Raw genomic sequence first — 8730 nt, 5'->3', positions numbered from 1 at the left:
CTTCTCGCCCTTCTCTCGAGCTTTATAAAGGAGATTTTTAAGCCGATCAGCAGCTTTTTTCTCGAAATTATGACTTATTTGCTGATGATATTTGGCACTCCATGCACACCTTGTCTGCAAATTATTTAAAACATTAGATGAAATAAGGTCAGTTTGATAAATAATACAAAATTTATGGATTTTGTACCCTAAATTGATTCCACATCTGATCTCTGTAAAAATATGGTATATCTGACCATTTACTCCAAGCATCTCGATAAAATGCTTTAACACAATCCACAACCACCTTCATAGTTCATTGGAGGGAACAAACCTGCATTAAAATTAACATATGTTAAAAATATATTCAACAATTCAAACGAATAATAAAGTAATTTCTTACCCAATAGTCCCATCAGGAATGATAATCAGTCTATGAAGGGAATCATATGATACAATCTCTTCAAAAGTCTGAGTCTGTGTATCATCAGGAGCAGGTGTAGATGTATCAATGGATGGGGATGACGGTATGGTAGAGTCTCCAACATGCGGCCTAGAAACACTAGGAGTGGATGATGATGGAGATGAAGATGGAGCCATAGATGCGGAACCACCATTCTGACTAACATGGTAGCTTGGGTATGGAGGGAATGATGACGGAGGCATAGATAAGGAGCCACCATGCTGACTAGTACGATAAGCTGGCGAAGAAGATGGTATAGTGTGCATGCTCTGGGAATTAGAGATAGGCTTATATCGAACTGGATCACAAGGGGGCGAAGTGAAAAAGCCAGGTGGCACTGAAGTCTGCTGAAGAGGCGGAGGAGGAGGAGGAGGATGAGGAGGACCCATAAATGGCACAGCCGAGGTAGTGGGACCTGAAGTGTACTGAGAAAGCCGGGAATCGTGTTTCTTTTTTTTACCCGGCGCCATCTGTGTAACATAAGTATATTAAAAGCATTAGATAAAATATGTAAAGACATAAAAAATGTAAAGAAATTCTTCAGCTTATTAAATTAAATGAATAACGAAAACACATAAAAACCAACATGTCAATCCTCTTCGCTTGATTGATATTCATTATTTAATTCTTCCTCATCGCTTGTTTCATTTTCATCAAGCAATTCTTCCTCATTTCTTGTTTCATTTTCATCAAATGATTCTTTCTCGCTTGTTTCATGTTCATCGGCGGGATCTTCCTCCATGTTTGTACGGGATGTTCCTTCCCCAAAATCATGCTGATTTTCTCTACGAGTAATGACCGAAGGATCATATTCCTTCACTATGCTGCAATTCACCCACTAATTCATCATCAACACTTTCTTGAACACTCGAAATATCATTCTGGTACGCGACTTCTAATGCATTCTCAACTTCTACTCTACCAACGGGCTTTATTTTTATAACTATCCGCCATGTGGACTTATTCTTGCACAAAGGATAAGGAACATAATACACTTGTTTCACATTTTGTGCAATGATAAATGGATCATAGAATCCATACTCCTTCGTGTGGTTAATTTCAACTATTTTATATTGAGGGGTCGTTTGGTAGGGTGTATAAAAATAGTGCGGAATAAGGTGTATTAGTAATGCATATGTTAGTAATGCAAGCATTAATTATGCAAATATTATTTCTTATCTATTGTTTGGTGTGGTGTATTAAAATTATAATGCATTGTATAATTTTTTTAAAAAATAGTTGTTTACAAAAGTGCCCTCCATATTCTCTAGCATTAAGGGACTTTAAGGACAATTTTGTCTTTATCCATACTAATGCATGCATTAATAGCCTTGGTATTACTAATGCCATGGTTTTCTATGCATTACTTATACATAGGATAATACCAAGTATGATATATAACTAATACAAGACATGTTGAAAAAATGTACCAAACAAGGTATTAGTAATGCATAAAGCTAATGCTTGCATTATTTTTTCTAATACTTCCCACCAAACGACTCCTGAGGGTGAACTTTTGTACCTCTAGTAGGTGTTGGATCATACCACTTACACCGAAAGAGTACCAATTTTTTTTTCGGCCAACCGAAATACTCTAGTTCTAAAATCTCTTGAAGCACACCATAATAATCAACATCTCCATCACCTTTTACCCACACCCCACTATTATTGGTTTTCTTATTGTTAGACCATTTTTCTGTATGAAACTTGTACCCATTGACAATGTACTTAGACATCATTCTTACTTTATTATAGTCAGGTCCCAAGCTATATCACGCAAAAATGGGTCATTAATTCCATTCACTGGATTATGAACTATATAAAGTTAAAGAAAAGTTAGAATTTTAAAGAAACATGTACTTAATTTGTAGCCACAAAATAGAACTTACAAACTCTGTACACTCTGAAAATCTTGGATAAATAGCATCATACCCGTTTACACCTATAAAGCAACTGCCGGACAAAATTATAACTTTCATTAGTTAAAATAACTTTGATCTTGTAATAATCGCCTTTAGTATAAATTAAGACTTACTTATAATAAGGTTGGACCTCTGGACAATTCAACAATACATGTGTTGTAGTGGATTTTTTCTCCATCTCAGTCAAATTTCGCTTTAACTAACTTTCGGACCTCTACCTGGATGATTGAATATGGAAAATGGTGGTGCCAAAGGATCATTAACACCTCCATCATCATGCCGATTTGGCCTATTTCTCAAACATGGCACATCATGTTCAAAATAATATGAACAGAAAAAAGAAGTTTCTTTAGCCAGATGTGCCTCGCATATCGGTCCCTCAATCCTGGATCGATTTTTTACGGTCCGCTTGTTGACATCCAATTTTGTCCCTCCTTTCTTCCAAACTATTTCTTTAAGCTTCTAATATCACTAATAACGTAAGAATAATTATTTTACCATTTTTAACACAAACCTAACCTAATTATTATTATTATTATTATTATTATTATTATTATTGTCATTATTATATTTTACTCATATAAATTAACTACTTAATTAAAATGATCTATATGCCTATTATATTGTTATTATTATTACTACTACTACTATTAATATTGTCATTATTATTAGCATAATTATTAATATTACCATTAACATGACTATTATCAAGTTAGCCATTTATTTTAATATCTAATATTATATATGTGGAAAGTATATTTATTAAGCCCAAATTATTTTATTATTAAGAAGACATGGAGCCCAATTAAATTGATTTGAAGAAGGAAAAGGCTATGATTTTCGGCCCAAACAAAAGCCTTCATATCACCAAACTTCAGCTACCCAAGTAACTAAAAACCAAGTCTCCTAATCTCTCTAACCCTAATCTCCTCCAAACCAGCCGCACCCTTACCTCCTCCATTTTTGAGCAAAGTTCAAAAACCCTTTTTCACCTCAATTCAGAAGTGTTTAGCCATTTTAGTGCAACTCTTACATCGATACGAGAAGTAGACATCACAAGGATCAATATTCACATGGGTAAAAACGCTTCTCTCCTTTCTTCTTCCATTGATTTTTGGTCTAATATTTAGTTGAGAAAGGAAAATTTTGCCTTTGACCATATGAAAATTCAAAATCATCTCCTCTTACAAGATCTTCAAAATCTGAAAAGTAACGATTGATTGCAGAGCTTTTCTGCTACACTTTGGACCATTCATGAATGGTCGTTTTGAAAATCAAAGGCCCAACTCGTGATCCCCTTCTACTTTTTCTTTTGAATTTCAAATCCCAAAACCCTAGTTTTCTCCTATAAATACTCCTAAACCCTCCAGCCAAAGATCCATCTTGGAATCCTCGAAAAAAAATAGTTAGAACACTAAAAATCGAGTCAATAAGCAATTCTCTTCTTTTCTATAAATCTGTCTCTATTTAGTTTGCTAAAATAAGGTTTCGATCTTGTTACGTGGAGGGAGTAGATCCGAAATCTCAAAGTTCCAGTTCACTGCCCCACAAAAGGTAAATCTAACCCCACTCTCTTTGTTTTCGTTGTTGAATTCATGTGCTTTAGAAATCATGCTTTTGTCACGACCCGGATTTCCCACCATCGCGATCGTGATGGCGCATACTCGTGGTAGCTAGGTAAGCCAACTTATTTACCTTTCATTAATAAATAAATCTATTAACAATCTTTAGCATCAATAAGAAATATGGAATTTAATAATAATGATAGCGGAAGTCTAATTTATAAGTCTGAATCAAAACGCGGGATAGTCAACAATAGCCTCTACCCAAGATTTGGTGTCACATTACTCACGAACCACTAAGAATAAACTAAATACAAAGGTCTGAAAGAAATATAACAGCTGTCTATCTCGAAAACAATGAGGCAACAGTCAAAAAGGAAAACATAAAGAAGAGACGCCGGGCCTGCGGACGCCTGCAAGGCTACCTCAGTCTCGTGATAATGAAAGCCTGCTCCCGTACTACTGCTGCTGCTGCTCCTCAAAACCTGGACCTGTGAAAAAATGCACAGAAGTGTAGCATCAGCATAACCGACCCCATGTGCTGGTAAGTGTCTAGCCTAACCCCGGCGAAGTAGTGACGAGGCTAGACCGGACATCATATAAACTTGTGCAGTCATAAATATACAGCGGAAATCGAATACAAGGCAATTAACAACATGGGAGGGGAGACATGCTAAGGGGATATACAATATTAACAGCAATCCAGAGTAACAACTAAAACAACTTAGGTTCACAATGAACAAAGAATTAATACTCAAATACAAATACATAGCCTCAATAACTGTTGCGGCGTGCAACCCGCTNACAGAAGTGTAGCATCAGCATAACCGACCCCATGTGCTGGTAAGTGTCTAGCCTAACCCCGGCGAAGTAGTGACGAGGCTAGACCGGACACCACATAAACCTGTGCAGTTATAAGTATACAGCGGCAATCGAATATATAAAGCAGTCACCAACATAGGAGGGGAAACATGCTATGGGGAGTTACAACAATAACAATAATCCAGAGTAACAAACTAAAGCAACTTAGAATTTACAGCGAGCAAGAATCTAATACCAACAATAAGCACATTTGTATCAATAACTGTTGCGGCGTGCAACCCGCTCCATAATTACTATTGTTGCGGCGTGCAACCCGCTCCACAAATACCACTGTTGCGGCGTGCAACCCGACCCATATCATTTATCATGTATCATTGTTGCGGCGCGCAACCCGATCCTCACATATTATTGTTGCGGCGTGCAACCCGATCCTCAATATCATTGTTGCGGCGTGCAACCCGATCCTCAATATCATAGTACAGTCCGACTCCCCAAACAGCAGTCACAATCAAGGGGCACAAATAAGCAAATATTTGACAAACATCCCGGCAAGGGAAAGAATTCAACAAATGCAACCAAACATCCCGGCAAGTGAATAATCAACAACGCTTTCTCTTTCTTACTTTCCTTATCTTTTAATTCACTTTACTATTTTGAGCCAACGCTCCAAAGAATCAAGTCATTTCGTATATTTTCAATATTCGTATCACAATTCGAGCCAATGCTCCCAGGAATCAAGTGATCATATTATCGTTCACATGTTATTCACAACAAATAGAAATCCTCCAATAAACACGGAGTTCACAACCAAGTCACGATAATCATATTATAAAGACTCACGGTCATGCTAGACACCAATGTATAGATACTCGTCACCATGCCTATACATCGTACTCGATCACATAACAATTAGCAACAAGACTCAACTCTTATTTTCTCAAGCTAGGGTTAAACCAAACACTTAACTCGGTCCCAAGAATAGCAATCAACCTTCAAAGACCGCCTTTCCTCTAAAATCCGACTCTGAAACAGTGATATCTAGGCATGATTAATTCAATAATATCAATAAAGACTCAAGGGCAACATCCCATAGCCTAGATATGAATTTCCTAGCATTCTTCCAAAAATACAAAAATTAGACACCGGGCCCACATGGTCCAAACTCGAGGCTCGGACCAAAACCCGATCACCCATAACCCAACGAGTCCAAATACAAAATTTGTTTTAAGATTCGACCCCAAATTGAGGTTGAATCACCCAAAATTCTCAAAACCCTAACTCTACCCAAAACCCATAATTTCTACCTTGATTTCATAATTTAGGGCTAGGATTTCAGTAATTAATGAAGGAAATTGAAGAAAACAAGTTAAACAATGCTTACCCAAGAAGCTTTGATGAAGAAGTGCTCTAAAATTCGCCCTAGGACTTTGGAGAAGGAAGAGTTCGTGAAGTGATATGTTTTTCCCGTCACTGGTTTTGTTTTTGACTTAAAAATTAACTGGGCGGATTTGCCCTACGCGATCGCGGATATAGGGATGCGATCGCGAAGGGTTACACAGAATGGGCAACGCGATCGCGTGGGTTGTAATGCGATCGCGTAGGGGAATACTGGGGGGTCCAAAACTTGGTCTATGCGATCGCAACCCTACTGGTGCGAACGCATTAAAGGAAGTGCTGAGGCAGTGCGATCGCGTGATCAAGTACACGAACGCGAAAGAGCAAAGAGCCAAAGGAACGCGATCGCGGGCTAAGAGCCAAAGGAACGCGATCGCGGGCTGAAGATTGCGATCGCGTAAGAGGAAATCACTGAGCAAGAATTGCAGAAAAATCTGCTACCATTCTAAGTGCAAAAACACCCCGAACCACCTCCAATTCACTCCCGAGCCCTCGGGGCTCCTAACCAATCACACACACTAACTCAATAACATCCTACGAACTTACTCGAGCGATCAAATTGCCAAAATAACATCAAAATCATTGAATCAAGCCTCAAACTCATCATTTCTATTTCAAACTTCATAAACTTCCAACTTTAGATAATTAGGTCCGAAACACGTCAAACGACGTCCGATTTCGATCAAACTTCACAGAAAGCGCTTAAACAATATATAAGACTTGTGCCGGGCGTCAGAACCAAAATACGAGCCCGATAACACAGTTTTTTAATAAATTTTCATTTCCATTTTCCTTATTAATTTCAGAAAAATAATTTCACAGAAAAATTCATTTCTCGGGCTCTAGACCTCGGAATTCGACTCCGAGCACATGCCCGAGTCCCATATTTTTCTACGGACCTTCCGGAACCGTCCAATCTCGGGTCCGGGTCCGTTTTCCTAAAATGTTGGCCAAAGTCAACTGTAATCATATTAATGTCAAAATTCTTCAAATTTTTCACAGAATTCACATATTTCAACATAAAAGCTTTCCGGCTATGCGCCCGGACTGCGCACGCAAATCGAGGCAAGTAAAAATGAGGTTTTCAAGGTCTCAGAAGCGCGGAACGGATGAGGAAACAGGTGATGACCCTTTCTGTCGTCACATCCTCCACCTCTAAAACAACCATTCGTCCTCGAACGGACAAAAGAAAGAAGTACCTGAGTCAGTGAATAGATGTGGATAACGGCTCCGCATGTCAGACTCGGACTCCCAGGTCGAGGCCTCAGGGGGTTGACCTCTCCACTGAACACGAACAGAAGGAAAACTCTTCGACCTTAGCTGTCGGACCTGCCGGTCTAGAATAGCTACCGGCTCCTCCTCATATGACAGATCCTTGTCCAACTGGACCGTGCTGAAGTCTAATACATGGGTAGGATCGCCGTGATATCTCCGAAGCATAGACACATGAAAAACTGGGTGCACGGCTGATAAGCTAGGTGGCAATGCAAGCCTATAAGCCACCTCTCCTACTTGATCGAGATTCTCGAACGGACCAATGTACCTAGGGCTAAGCTTGCCCTTCTTCCCGAATCTCATCACGCCCTTCATGGGCGGCACCAGGAGCAATACTCGCTCTCCAATCATGAAAGCTACGTCTCGGAATTTATGGTCTGCATAAGTCTTCTGCCTAGACTGAGCTGAACGAAGCCTCTCCTGAATAATCTTGGCCTTATCTAAGGCCTCCTGAACTAAGTCTGTACCCAATAACCGAGCCTCTCCCGGCTCGAACCATCCGACTGGAGACCGACATCACCTACCATACAACGCCTCATATGGAGCCATCTGAATGCTGGACTGGTAGCTGTTGTTGTAGGCGAACTCTGCTAAAGGCAAAAACTGGTCCCACGAGCCTCCAAAATCAATGACACAGGCCCGGAGCATATCCTCCAAAATTTGAATAGTCCGCTCGGACTGACCGTCCGTCTGAGGATGGAACGCTGTGCTCAACTGAACCTGGGTACCTAACTCTTGCTGAACCGCTCTCCAGAAGCGCGAGGTAAACTGCGTACCCCGATCCGAAATGATAGATACTGGCACACCATGAAGGCGAACAATCTCCCGGATATAAATCTCAGCTAACCTCTCGGATGAATAGGAGACTGCTACTGGAATGAAATGCGCTGACTTGGTCAGCCTATCAACAATGACCCAAATAGCATCAAACTTCTTCCGAGTCAACGGAAGTCCAGTAATGAAATCCATGGTAATCCTCTCCCACTTCCACTCGGGAAGCTCAATCCTCTGAGACAAACCGTCGGGCCTCTGATGCTCATACTTGACCTGCTGACAATTCAAACACCGAGCCACATGCGCAACAATATCCTTCTTCATCCTACGCCACCAATAATGCTGCCGCAAGTCCTGATACATCTTCGCGGCGCCCGGGTGAATAGAGTACCGAGAACTATGGGCCTCCGCTAAGATCAACTCTCGAATCCCATCAACATTGGGCACACAAAGTCGACCCTGTAATCTCAAAACACCATCATCATCTAAGGTCACCTTCGTGGCACCTCCACGCTGCACCGTGTCTCTCAGGACACAC

This window comes from Nicotiana attenuata, chromosome 6 (assembly GCF_001879085.1).
Source record: "Nicotiana attenuata strain UT chromosome 6, NIATTr2, whole genome shotgun sequence".
NCBI classification, from domain to species: domain Eukaryota; kingdom Viridiplantae; phylum Streptophyta; class Magnoliopsida; order Solanales; family Solanaceae; genus Nicotiana; species Nicotiana attenuata.
The sequence above is the reverse complement of the archived record's forward strand: the minus strand, read 5'-3'. Positions refer to the sequence as shown.